Source organism: Myotis nattereri (assembly GCF_964212035.1).
Source record: "Myotis nattereri genome assembly, chromosome: 1".
Taxonomy (NCBI): Eukaryota; Metazoa; Chordata; class Mammalia; order Chiroptera; family Vespertilionidae; genus Myotis; species Myotis nattereri.
In genome coordinates this window covers 29,365,088-29,379,086 of record NC_138075.1, presented here as the reverse complement: position 1 = coordinate 29,379,086, position 13,999 = coordinate 29,365,088, and the positions used below count along the sequence as shown (strand labels likewise).

The 13,999-nt window shown below is 40.0% G+C and overlaps 1 protein-coding gene across 1 annotated transcript in view; it reads left to right on the top strand.

Annotated features, from left to right (window-relative positions):
• The window catches only part of PALS1 (protein associated with LIN7 1, MAGUK p55 family member), a 91,868-nt gene that overhangs the window by 15,419 nt on the left and 62,450 nt on the right, over window positions 1-13,999 (top strand). Inside the window, exon 2 of the mRNA XM_081088114.1 lies at window positions 9,315-9,461. The gene's annotated coding sequence lies outside the window, so the exon portion shown is untranslated. The remainder of the gene's footprint in view (window positions 1-9,314; window positions 9,462-13,999) is intronic.

Genomic DNA, 13,999 nt, shown 5'->3' with positions numbered 1-13,999 from the left:
ACTCCCTTTCTATGCCCCTGATTCTATTATATTCACCAGTTTATTCTGTTCATTCGGTTATTTATTCACTTGATTTTTAGATTCACTTGTTGATAGATGTGTATTTGTTGTTCATAATTTGTATCTTTACCTTTTTCTTCTTCTTCCTCTTCTTAAAGGATACCTTTCAGCATTTCATATAACACTGGTTTGGTGGTGATGAACTCCTTTAGCTTTTTCTTATCTGTGAAGCTCTTTATCTGACCTTCAACTCTGAATGATAGCTTTGCTGGGTAAAGTAATCTTGGTTGTAGGTTCTTGGCATTCATCACTTTGAATATTTCTTGCCACTCTCTTCTGGCCTGCATGGTTTCTGTTGAGAAATCAGCTGACAGTCGTATGGGTACTCCCTTGTAGGTAACTGACTTTCTTTCTCTTGCTGCTTTTAAGATTCTCTCTTTGTCTTTTGCTCTTGGCATTTTAATTATGATGTGTCTTGGTGTGGTCCTCTTTGGATTCCTTTTGTTTGGGGTTCTCTGCGCTTCCTGGACTTGTAAGTCTATTTCTTTCACCATGTAGGGGAAGTTTTCTGTCATTATTTCTTCAAATAGGTTTTCAATATCTTGTTCTCTCTCATCTTCTGGCACCCCTATAATTTGGATGTTGGTATGCTTGAAGTTGTCCCAGAGGCTCCTTACATTATCTTCATATTTTTGGATTCTTTTTTCATTTTGCTTTTCCGGTTGGGCATTTTTTGTTTCTTTGTATTTCAAATCTTTGACTTGATTCTTGGGATCCTCTTGTCTGCTGTTGAATCTCTGTACATTATTCTTTATTTCAGTCAGTGTATGCTTAATTTCTAGTTGGTCTTTTTTTATATCCTCCAGGGTCTCACTAAATTTATCGGCGGTTTCCATAAAATTCTTGAAAAACCTTATAAACGTGGTTTTGAACTCTATATCCAGTCCTTTGCTTTCCTCCATTTCTGTCATTTGTGACCTGTTTCTTTGTCTCCGCATTTTTTATGCTTCGCTGTGTCGATAGAGTGGCTTTCTGTGCTAGGTGTCCTGTAGGGCCCAGTGGCTCAGCCTCCCCAGTTACCTGAGGTGGACACTCTTGGTGCACCCGTTTGTGGGCTTCGTGCACAGTCTTGTTGTAGTTATGCCTTGATTGTTGTAGGATCACTGGAAGGAATTGACCTCCAGGCCAATTGGCAGTGAGAATCAGCTGTGTCTGCAGTGGGAGAACTTCTGTTCTGAAGACACCCTTAGGGGCAAGACTTGCTTCAGTGGGGCTTTGGTGCTCACTGAGTCTGCCCCCTGAGTGTGTTCCTTATGGATCTGAGGAGTTGTAATCTGGATGATCCCACTCTGACCACTGGGTACACTGGCTCTTGGATCTAAGGAGGTGCTAATTTAGCCTCTGCCTGAGGTTACCCAGCAGGAGCTACGAAGAGAACTGCAGATTCCCCTTCCTTTTTTGGAGTTTGGAGGAGCCCTGATGAGGCCCAGATGTGAAGCAGTGCAAGCTGCTGTGGGGCCTTGGGCCTTCTCTTGGAAGTTCTGGGTCTGTCTGGCCCAGCTGCAATTTGTTAGGTAATTTTCAGGTTGCAAAGGGCCAGGACATTCATATGCAAAAGCCTCTGCCGCAGCCTGGGTGGGCGGGGTCTCAGGGAATCAAAGGGTGGAGCAAGCAGCTATGGCTGATTCTCAGCCCTTCCCTAAGGGGCCGCGCGTCTCAGTGTCCCGATAATTGCTGCAAGCACCTCTGAGGGAAAGCCGCCCTCAAGTTCTGAGTTCTGCCCGCTGCCACACAGTCCAGTTTCTCCCCGTATGAGTCCTGGGTCCCCAGAGACTTCCCGGAACCGGAGTTCAGAGCAGTCGGGAGCTTGTGACTCCCTCCTGATTCAAAAAGACAGCCGCGTCCTCAGGTACCAGCCCCTTTCTGCTTGCGCTCGAGCCTCCGTACCTTTGCACTTTACTTCCGCAGCTCCTCTGAGTCTCAGTGTGCTTTTCTCTTTTCTTCTAGTTTTAGAATTTAAACTCAGCCAGCTTTCCTGTAGTTCTGGATGATGTCCGTTTTGTCTTTTCGTTGTATTTTTGAAGTTGTTGTGGGAGGCAGCAATTTTGGTGTTTACCTATGCCGCCATCTTAGTTTCTCCCTTAATGTTCTTATTTTAAAGTTTAAACCAAAAATTCACTGGTTATATTAAGTATGTTCAATCAAAGAGTTTATTCTTTAAAACATTTCATAGTGTGGTATCTTTTGAAACTGGTCTGTCGAGTCAGCCTCGACGTTGGACCGAAAAGGGTTAAGATATAAATTAATATTTTATTAAACTGTTTGTCAAAGTAGGACATGTGGCTCACTTTGGCAGCACATACCAAATATTGGAGCAATACAGAGTGGAGAATAACATTTTTAAAATGTTACCAGGAACCTGGAATGTTGGTAACTTAATTTCACTTTTCTAATGAAATTCACATGCATTCTACCATTCCTCCACAGGAGTACCTCTGCTGCTTCGCTAACTTTAGTAGTATTTAGACACTTTCATTAATAGATGTCATGTTACCGCAGTCTGGTGTTATAGTAAACTTGTACTCTGTTAACATATAACAGTGAAATATCGTATTAACGTTCATTTTATGAAGCAAGAAGTTGAGAAAAGATGAATTCTCTCTAGTTATATTTTGAAGGTAACAGAATGATATACAGTTGACCCTTGAACATTTCGGGAGTTAGGGGTGCCGAGCCCTACCCCAGTCAAAATTCCTTGTATGACTTTTGACTCCTTATAAACTTAAGTTGTCCCTTAGTATCTACAGAAGATTGGTTCCAGGACCCCTGTGGATACCCAAATTCTCTGATGCTCAAGTCCCTTATATAAAACTAGTGGCCCTGTGCAACAAAATTCGTGCACGGGGAGGGGGGCCCATCAGCCCAGCATGCACCCTCTCCAGTTGGGGACCCCTTGGGGGATGTCCGACTGCTGGTTTAAGCCGGTGGTCAAACATCCCTCTTGCAATCTGGGACCGCTGGCTTCTAACCGCTCACCTGCCTCCCTGCCTGCCTGCTCGCCCCTAATTGCCTCTGCCTGCCTGCCTGATTGACCCTAACCCCTCTGCCTGCCTGCCTGATTATCCCTAATGACCTCTGCCTGCCTGATCACCCCTAACTGCCCTCCCCTGCCAGCCTGATCTTGCCCCAACTGCCTCTGCCTGCCTGATCACCCCTAACTGCCCTCCCTTGCCGGCCTGATCTTGCCCCCAACTGCCCTTACCCCCAACTGCCTTCCCCTGCTGGCCTGGTTGCCCCCAACTGCCCTCCCCTGCCAGCCTGATCTCGCCCCCAACTGCCCTTCCCTGCCGACCTGATCTCGCCCCCAACTGCTCTCCCCTGCTGGCCTGGTTGCCCCCAACTGCCCTCCCCTGCCGGCCTGGTTGCCCCTAACTGCCCTCCCCTGCCAGCCTGATCTCACCCCAACTGCCCTCCCCTGCTGGCCTTATCTTGCTCCCAAGTGCCCTCCCCTCCTGGCCTGGTTGTCCCCAGCTGCCCTCCCCTGCTGGCCTGATCTCGCCCCTAACTGCTCTCCCCTGCCGGCCTGATTGCCCCTAACCTCCCGCCCCTGCCGGCCTGATCTTGCCTCCAACTGCCCTCCCCTGCCGGCCTGATCATCCTTAACTGCCTCGGCCCCTACCACCATGGCTTTGTCCAGAAGGAAGTTGGGCGTCCAGAAGATGGCCAGTCGACCCGGTCTAATTAGCATATTACCCTTTTATTAGTATAGATAGATTATATAAGATAGGATTGCTTAAATGGGGGGAAGGAAAGCCTTTTTCAGCAGGAGGAGATGCTCTTGGCAGACAAAAATACAAAATCCCTATATCTCGACTGATAGCCAGCCATATGCACTATACTGCCAAACTGATCATTAAAAAATTGAACCACTTTCTTACACCTTAAACCCAACAGCTGTTGCTCTTAAAACCCCTCCTCAGCCCCCAGCTTAGGTTCTGCCTTCGCAGTTCACCCAGATTAGGTTCTGACTGATCGGTTTCTATGCCAGTCAGCATCCAAAGCTCAGCCTCCTAGGCAGCCATTGGCTCCTCACAGTTCACCCAGACTTGGTTCTGATTGGTTGGTTTCTATGCCAGTCAGCATCAAAAGCTCTGCCTCCTAGGCAGCCATTGGCTCCTCACAGTTCACCCAGATTTGGTTCTGATTGGTTGATTTCTATGCTAGTCAGCATCTCCGGGCCTGATCAGAGAGGCGGGATTGATCAGCAGCCCTGACGGAGGCCCCAAAAGAAAGAGAGGCACAGCTGCTGGCCAAGCCCAGAGAGAAAGAGTGCTGATCAACAGCTGCCACAGAGGCTATGGATCAGACCCTGCTTCTCTATCTTGGCCTGATCTGCAGCCCCCGGTGGCAGTCAATGCTGGGTTGCCATCGCAACCTAGCGCTGACTTCAGGACTGACTTCCGGTTGGTCGAGCCTTTGGTCGTTTTGGACGTTACGGATCCTCGGTTTTTATATATTAGGATAGTGTAGCTCAACACATGCAATCTGTCCTCTGCATCCAGGGACTCCCAACTGCAAATTGAAAGCAGTACAGGTGTTTATTGAATACAATCTGCATATAATTAGAGCTAAGTTCAGACTCTTATTGTTAAAGGGTCAACTATAATTATGTGGTTTTTGAAAAGAGGTCTGTAGTCAGGATGGTATCATCTTACAGAGATGTAACTAACATAGTACTGTGGATCCACACAAGGGTTCACTGATCTGTTCCTGTTCTATTAACATCTAGCTCTGTGACTTAACTTGCAATACATACAATATCTTATGGAAAATGGGAATGTCTGACCTGCTTACCTTTAAGGGCAATTGTGAAGATAAACTGAGATGTGTTTTAATTTATTATAAACACAGAAAAGCTTTACAAAATATAACTTAGGAATATGTAAATTATACATTTTCATTTCTAGCCTGTTCTCTTTGGTTTTTCTGTCTAGCAGTTAACCTATCAATGTCCTCACTTTAAATGCAATACTTCTAAAATGGAATTTATTATCTTTCCAGTTCTTCCCATCCTCCTCCTCTCCCTCCCAGGGAAAAAACCTTATTCTCTGAATTATTATATTTTAAGGTCTATAATACCTCCAAGGTTCAATTGTCATGCTCACTATTTTAGAATTATATTTGTCTCTGGTCTCTAAATCTTGTCAAATCATTCTTTGTAGTGGCCATTGTTTGAAATTATCTTTACTGCTACTTCCTTTATCTTCCCATGCACAAAATATTAAAACATTATCTCTCTTGGCTATTCTACTTATATTTCCCTAGTCAACTCTGGATACAGTGTATAGTAAATTTAAATTTCTAAAAAGCCATTATTTGTTTTGTTTTTTTAACTCAAACCCATAGTCTCCCATTGCTTGCATGAGAAATTCAAGCAATTTAGCTTAGCATTCAGAGTCAACTGTGCTTTTATCTTCTATCTCTTACATTGGCTCTGTTCCTTAGCAAGACTATTCTTGTTCTCCAACTAGGCCATATATATTCTTCATTGTTAGCAATATACTAAAAAGCCATATTGGAAGTAATTTGATTCCATATTTAAAAATCCATATTTTAAATGTTATAGGCAGTTTGAAATGTTATAAATTACCTTTGTCCAAGTGCCTTTTTAAAAACTTTACTAACCTTTTGGATTCATTTAATCTTTTATTACGAAGTTGTTGAAGGTGATAATGGGGCAGTTCAAGTAACCAACCATTTGATACTCTTTGGCTTTTAACCAATTCCTACTTTGAGTGTGTGGTCTTGAATATCTCCAAAGACCTTCAATTCTGTGTTTGATACAAGCAAATGGAGAATTTTCCCACTAAATTAAAAAAAACACACACACAGTACTTTTCACTTCAGAGAATATTACTGTGTGATAAATAGGGGGCTTAATTATCTTATTTTTAAAAATGATTTCTTGTTCTCCCTATTCTTCTTTATTTTTGCAAGGTACTACTATAGCAGAGTAATATTCAGATTTGTAAAGGAAAACAGTGAATGATGATTGATTATGCAGTCCCATTGGTTCCTAGGAATACTTACTGCCAAAGCTAAATTTTAAGCATAAAAAAGCAAGAAGAGACTATTAGATATTTGGATTTGCAAATGTGTTTTTCCTAGAATTTCATTGTTTACAAGAGAGAATGTCTATGGACAAGTGAAGGAAAATCTTAGGCAGGTACTCTTCAAAACAGCGGTTGCCAACTGGTGGTCCGCGGACCACTGGTGGTCCATGAGGTCCGAAAGGTTGGCGACTGCTGCTTCAAAACACTGAACCGAGAATCATTGTAATCCATAGTTTTTCTTTCTTTTCACTTGTATTGGATAAGACTAAATAAAAATAATGGCAAGAGTGAAGAGCTTCTTTTCTGAGGTCATATAAACTTGGTATTATTCTTGGCTCTGCCATTTATATTCATGATCTTGGGAAGCAACTTAACCTCTCCATACTTGTTTTCCACATCTGTAAACTGAGGATAACTTTGAGCAGTTGGAAGGATTGAATGAGATGATATATGTGAAATTCTTGGCACTCTGACTGGCAAGTCTATTGCTTTTACTTCTACTACTACTAACCACTATCATCATCACTGCTTACTCAAACCAATAAGTTCAATTAAAAAATAAAATAAGAAAACAAACCATTTAAATAATCATTCTGCTTTTGTTCTCTGATGAATACCTTATAAGGATGTTGAAAGAATCATCTGATATAATGGATGTAAACCTGTATACACAGGAGTGCCTATTACAACTGTTGAATGTTTATTTTGAGGTGCTCTTTGGGCAAAATCTTTGTTTCTTTAAACCTGTCTTCTCATTTGTCATTGGGAATAACAATAGTACTTAAACTTGCAGGATTGTTTGAGGATTAATTACAGTAAGTAAGGTAGCATGATGTTTAGCACACAGCGTCAGTAAATATTATGACCATTAAGTATGTTTTGTCTATACATTTTTTTAGTCTTGTTTAGGCCACTCTTAATGGAACTACTACTTAATTTATCATTTTATATGCGTGTTTTGTCTCTTGGCTAGATTGTAAGCAGTTGATGGTGGGGAATATATCATGTTTTGGAAAATATTACTAAAATTGGGCTTGCTTACTCACTCAGGTTTCAGTATACAGTGTAAGGCAATTTATTTGCCAATAGCTTTTATTCCATTTATTCTGTTACTATTCTGCTGGTGATCAATACCTTGTTGAATTTCTGGGTTTATTGATTTCTGCCACTAAGTATTTGTGTAACCTTGGCAAGTGACTTAAATTTTCTGGATCTTCCTTTTTCATTTGTAAAATAAAAGGAATTCATTAAATCAAGGTTTGTTTTGTTATTTAAACATTTAAGTTAGCAGAATATTTTTCCCCCTTAAACCTTAAAAAGAAAGCTAAAACTATGCTTCTGCACTTATCTTTCCATCTATTGCCAACGTGACCTTGAAGTTCCTTTCTGAACATTTTGAAAACACTGGATTAGAAAATATTTAAGGATCTTTTCGCTCAGTATTTATTAATTATTTGGAAATCAATTTGAAAAAGTTGAAACACAATAAGCAAAAATAACACTCGGTTGGTTTATAAGGAAGCTTGGCTACTTGAAGTTTTGTCTTGAACATGTGAGAAAATTATTGATTATTATTAAATGAGTGAATGCCTCAATTTTGGATTAGTTGATACTCCGATGTTTGCCTTGCTTAACTCAGGGTTTCTCAATTTTGGCATTAGTAACATTTTTTAATGGATACTTCTTTGTTATGGGAGTCTGTCCTGTACATGTTTAGCAGTTTCCCTGGCCTCTCCTAACTAGATGACAGTAGCACCCCTCAACCCAGTTCTGACAATAAAAAATATGTCCAGCCCTAACAGTTTGGCTCAGTGGATAAAGCGTCGGCCTGCAGACTGAAGAGTCCCAGGTTCGATTCTGGTCAAGGGCATGTACCTTGGTTGCGGGCACATCCCCAGTAGGGGGTGTGTGCACGAAGCAGCTGATCAATGTTTCTCATAGATGTTTCTAACTATCCCTCTCCCTTCCTCTCTGTAAAAAAATCAATAAAATACATTTTTAAAAAATATGTCCAGATGTTGTCAGATTCTTCTGATGGAGTCGGGTGGAAGGAAAAGTCACCCTTGGTTGGTAACCAATGAATCCAAATGTTTAAGAAGAGTCAAGGTGATTTTGTAAATTAACCCTGTGCTAAACTTTGGTTAAATTATTATTTTAGGATATAGCTGTTTAATAAATTATAAACACAGCAGTATTTTTCCAGCTGTTTTTTTCCATGTTGCCTTTTTGTTTGTTTTTATTGTTGTTTCAAGGTAGTTTTATGGCCTAGAATCATGGGGTGAGAATAGGAACTTGTGAACTAAACCTTTCCATTGCAAGTATGTTTTATATATATCCAATTTTTACCAGGAATGTTCGAAGCTCCTTAGTCTCTGAAAGTTTACATCTGAGAAAGGTGTGTTTTCTCAGCTATCCAATTGAATTGAGCATCAGGAATTACATTTTCTTTTGCTGTCTGTGAGGGCAGATAATTTATATGGCGTCGTGTAAGTTATAATGTTTGTTACCCCTATTTCCCTTTGAGATCTTTACATATTTGATTTGATTTCTTTTTTAAAGTTTTTGTCAATTAAGGAAATTTTGCTTCCATTCTTTACAGATTTATCTGGCATGGTACATTTTAAGTATAGTCAATTTTAAAGTTAATGAAGATATAAAAAATGTTTTTACATTGCACTTATTGAGTTAAACAATTTTAATTTACTTCAAATATATAATGAAGTTGTGTTGGTGGTATAGTGGTGAGCATAGCTGCCTTCCAAATATATAATGATTTTTTTATTTTAAAATTATTTTTAGTTCTCTAATGTAAAGAGTAATTGAAAAAAATTATTTTTTCAATCAAATCTGCACTGAGCCTACATATTTTTGTTTATATTGTTGTCACTAATAATTTCTGAGCTACTAAGTAATACTTTGCCCAACTAGCCCAAATATATTTCAGTTTTGACTTGTATTTACTTTTAGGTATAGCTAAGTTTGTTCTCTGTGAAGATGTGTATGCCATTCATTGTTGGAAACTGAAATTTATGCATTGAGTTAAGCATTTATTGAGTAAATAGGGTGATCTTATGTGATGTCATTATATGATTTGTTTTGGGAATTTTTTAAAAATTGGTTTTGTTGAGATATGATTTACATGTAATAAGGTGCAATTTTAAGTGTATATCTATAATAATAAAAGTGTAATATGCTAATTAGACTGGACGACCTTCCAGACGAAGCCAGGGTTGCAAGGGAAGCCCAGGTCCCAGGTGCCAGAGGGAAGCTGGTGCCAGCAGCTGGGGGAAGGAAGGCCTACTCTTGCACGAATTTTGTGCATCGGGCCTCTAGTTTAAAATAAACTCAGTAAGTATACTTACATTAAAATTCACTAATTTTAAGTGTTCAATTTGATGAATTTTAAAAACAACTTTATTGACATATTTATATTTTGTGAAATTCACATGTTTTATGGGTACAGTTTGTTTTAGTAATTTTATATCATTATGCAGATATCACTGAAATCTATTTTTTATTATACTACCATCACCTATAAAAAAATCCCTCATGCTTTTATAGCCAGTTTCTGCTCTGACTCCCAGCTCAGGAAACCACCAAACTGCTTTCTCTGACATTGCTAGTTTTGCCTTTCCTAGAAATGTCCTATGAATGGAATCATGCAGTATGTACTGTAGTGTCTGGCATTATGTTTTCCAGGCCATCCATGTTGTTGCATATCATCACTAGTTCATTCTTTTTTATTATTGGATAGTATTCTGTGTTATTAATCTGTTCACCAACTGACAGACATTTGGATTGTGCCCAATTTTAAGTTATTAATCATACTGCTTTGACTATTCCATACAAATCTTTGTAATTTTTAGAAATGAAATTATGCTTTTGTTTTTCTTTTGTAGAATCTCTGGGTTATATCATGTTTTAAGAAACTGCCAAACTGACTACCATTTTACACTCTCATCAGTATTGTTTGAGCATTTTGATTTCTCTACATCCCCTCCAATGCTTAGAATTGTTGGTCTTTTTTAATTTTAGCTATTTTATTGTGTTTGTAATGGTATTGTAATCTGTTTTTTTAAAAACAGCTTTGTACAATTCATACCATACAATTCATCCATTTCAAGTGTACAATGGCTTTAAGTATATTCAGTTACTCAGCACTCAACACAATTAAACATTTTCATCAGTCCCCTCCCCTAAAAGAACCCTGCACTCTCTAACCATAATTCCTCCACCGACAGCTTTAGGCAACTACTAATCTACTATCTGTTGCTATACATTTGCCTATTCTGGACATGTTATAAACAGAATCATACAGTATGTATGAGGTCCTTTGTGACTGGCCTCTTTCATTTCTGTTTACAAGATTCATTGATGTTGTATCATGTCTTGGTACTTTATTTCTTTTTATTGCCCAATAATATTTCATTATGGATATACAACATTTTATTCATTCACCAATCAGTTAATGAACATTTGAATTTGGATTTTTTTTTCACTTTGGGGCTATTATGAATTAGGCTGCTATGCACATTTTGTACAAGTTTTTTGTATGTAATTAATGTTTTCATTTATCTTAGATGTACACCTAGGAGCGGAATTTCTGGAGCATATGATTATTCTATGTTTAGCCTTTTAAGGAATTATCATACTATTTTCCAGTATAGCTATACCATTTGACATTCCCACCAGCAGTGTATGAGGGGTTCCAGTTTCTCCACATCCTCATCAGCCTTGTCTGTCTTTTTGTATTTAGTCATCCTAGTGGGTGTTAAGTGATTCTCTTACTTTTTAATTGAGGTATAATTGGCATGCAATATTATATTAGTTTCAGGTGTACAGCGTAATGATTTACACATTTATACATTGCAAAATGATCACAATAAGTCTAATTAGCATCTGTTCCAATACAATTAGAACATTTGTGTGTGCTGAGAACTTTTAAGATTTACTTTCTTACCAACTTTCAAATTTGCAATATATTATTGATTATAGTAACCATGCTGTACATTATATCCCCATGACTTCTTTTGTATCTGAAAGTTTGTACCTCTTGATCCCCTTTACCCACTTTTCCTATCCCCAAGTTTGTACCTTTTGATCTCCTTTACCCCATTTTTCCTATCCCCAACACCCACTGCCCTCTGGCAACCACCAGTGTGTTATCTGTATTAGTATATGAGTGTTTGTGTTTGTTTGTTTGTTTGTTTTTTAAAGAGATAGAGCGAAACATCCATCAGTTGCCTTCTGCATGCCCCTTACCTGGAAACAAGCCTGCAACCCAGCCATGTGCCTGACCTTGAATCAAACTGGCATCCTTGAAGTGCATGAGACAACACACAACTAGTTGAGCCACACTGTCCATGGCTGAATATGAATTTTGTCTTATTTGTTAGTTGTTAGTGTTTTTTTCTTCTTGTTGTTTTAAGATTCCACATAATAGTGAAATCATACAGTATTTGTCTTTCTCTGTCTATAAATGTGAGAGTTTATTTCTGGACTCTTAATCTACTTCATTGATTTATATTTATCCTTATGTCACTATCTTGTTTTAATTTGCATTTTTTTAAAGATTAATGATGTTGAATATCTTTCCAAGTGACTATCTTTGCCACTTGTCTATCTTCTTTATTGAAGTAGTCAAATCTCGTGCCTTATTTAAAAAAATAGATTTTTAACTTACTGAGTCATAAGAGTAGTTATAGGAGACACACATATTTTTCTTTCTTTTTTTAGCTTTACCTTTCCATTTTCTTAACAGTTTCTTTAGTGGCATATTTGGGGGTGACATATTCTATTACCATTCAGTGGGTTCTAAAAGCCTGGTGGAATTAACTTGGCAACTGATAATAGAGCTTAAAAAAGAGAAAGATCTTGGAGACAGTGGTGTAATTAATAGTAGTAAAGAGTTTGTCAGTTTGGGATACACAGACTGACTTAGGATGGTTCGAGTTATGATTTGTCAACTTTATGATGATGACGCAAAAGCAGTGTGCATTTAGAGGAAACCATACTTCAAATTTTAAATTTTTATTCCTCCCCGCCCCACCCCCCGGTCAGTAATATATGGGGTACTATACTCCCTCAGGTTGTTGGGCTGTCCCAGTGAGCCACATGAGGGTAAATATCTGATACTCTATAATGTAGTATCAAGTGCATTTTTAACTTATCTTTTCAATTTACTGTATGTTTATCATGATGTGACTCCATTGTAAGTCGAGAAACATCTGTGTATTGAAATTGAGATTCCTGTTGACACCCATATAAAAATGTACTTTCTAGTCCCTCAACCTGGAAACTTATTTCTGGATCTTCTCAGAGCTCACTCACTTTGTTGGCGTTCAGGTCTCAAATATCACCGCCTGAAATAGGGCTTCCCTGGCCATCTTATCTAATGTTGCACCTTCTAAAATCACTACGTGTGTGTGTGTGTGTGTGTGTGTGTGTGTGTGTATAAAAACTAGAGGCTCGGTGCACGAATTCGTGCACTGGTAGGGTCCCTCAGCCTGGCCTGTGCCCTCTCCCAATCCGGGACCCCCTCGGGGGATATCAGAGAGCCGGTTTCGGCCCAATCCCTGCAAGCCAGGCTGAGGGACCTCACCGGTGCATGAATCCATGCACCGGGTCTCTAGTATGCATATAAGATCTTTGGTTAATTTCTTTTCGCCCTCCCTCCTCCTCCCTTCCCCCTGAGATTCATCAGTGTTCCATGTTTCCATGCCTGTGGTTTCCACTCCTGCGTTGAGCGTCTTCCCCCTGGTGGTCAGTGTGTGTCATAGCTACCGGCCAGTCGGCCAGTCTCTTAGGCTTTTATGTATAGAGATATTGATGCAAGTGTTCTGGGGGTCCTGGGACTCAAGGATTCTCCACCCACTGTGGGTTCTTGGCTTTGGGCAGGAAAGAATTCAAACCCAAGCCAACATAGAGTTTAAAGTGAAAGTGAGTTTATTAGTGAAGTAGTGAGAAAGAGAATGGGCTACTCTGCCAAGCAGTTCCCCCTTTAGCAAAATTTGCTTCTTTTATTGAGGTTCATTTAATAGGAGGTTAGGTTATTCAGTGAGGGGGAGGAATATTCAGGATCTTTCTGGGAAGGGGGTGGAGATTTCTCAGAAGAGTTCTATTGGCCATTTTGTACTTACGTGGGCTTTCTGTTTCTCATCATGGCATGGTAAGGTGTGTCGTTTAGCACGTTAATGTATTACAATAGTGTATAATGAGGCTAGGGGTTATCATTAGTTGAAATTAGTTGCCATGCTGTATTGATCTGGTCTCTGCTGCTTTTAAGACATAAATGAGTAGGGGGTGGTCTTCCTTCTTCTTGACAGTTTCTATAGCTTTTATCAATATCAGCTGTTCTGCCACACACCCTATCTCAATATTACCTTGTTTTACTTTCTGGCCATTTATCTGAAGTCATCTTATTGTGTGTTTGCTTTTTATTATATACTAGTGGCCTGGTGCATGAAATTCGTGCAAGGAGTGGGGGGGGGGGGCGCGGGGTTGGGGGTTTCCCTCATCCCAGCCTGAACCCTCTCCAATCGGGGATATCCCTCTCACAATCTGGAACCGCTGGCTCCTAACTGCCTGCCTGCCTGCCTAATCACCCCTAACTGCCTCTGCCTGCCTTCCTGATCGCCCCCAACTGCTCTCCCCTGTTGGCATGATGTCACCCCCAACTGCCTCTGCCTGCCTGATCACCCCTAACTGCCCTCCCCTGCCAGCCTGAACTCGCCCCCAACTGCCCTCCCCTGCCAGCCTGATCACGCCCCTAACTGCCCTCCCTTGTCGGCCTGATTTCACCTCCAACTGCCCCCCCCCCCCACGCCAACTTGATCTCATCCCCACCTGGAGAGAAAGAGAGGCAACAGCTGTTCAACAGCTGCCAT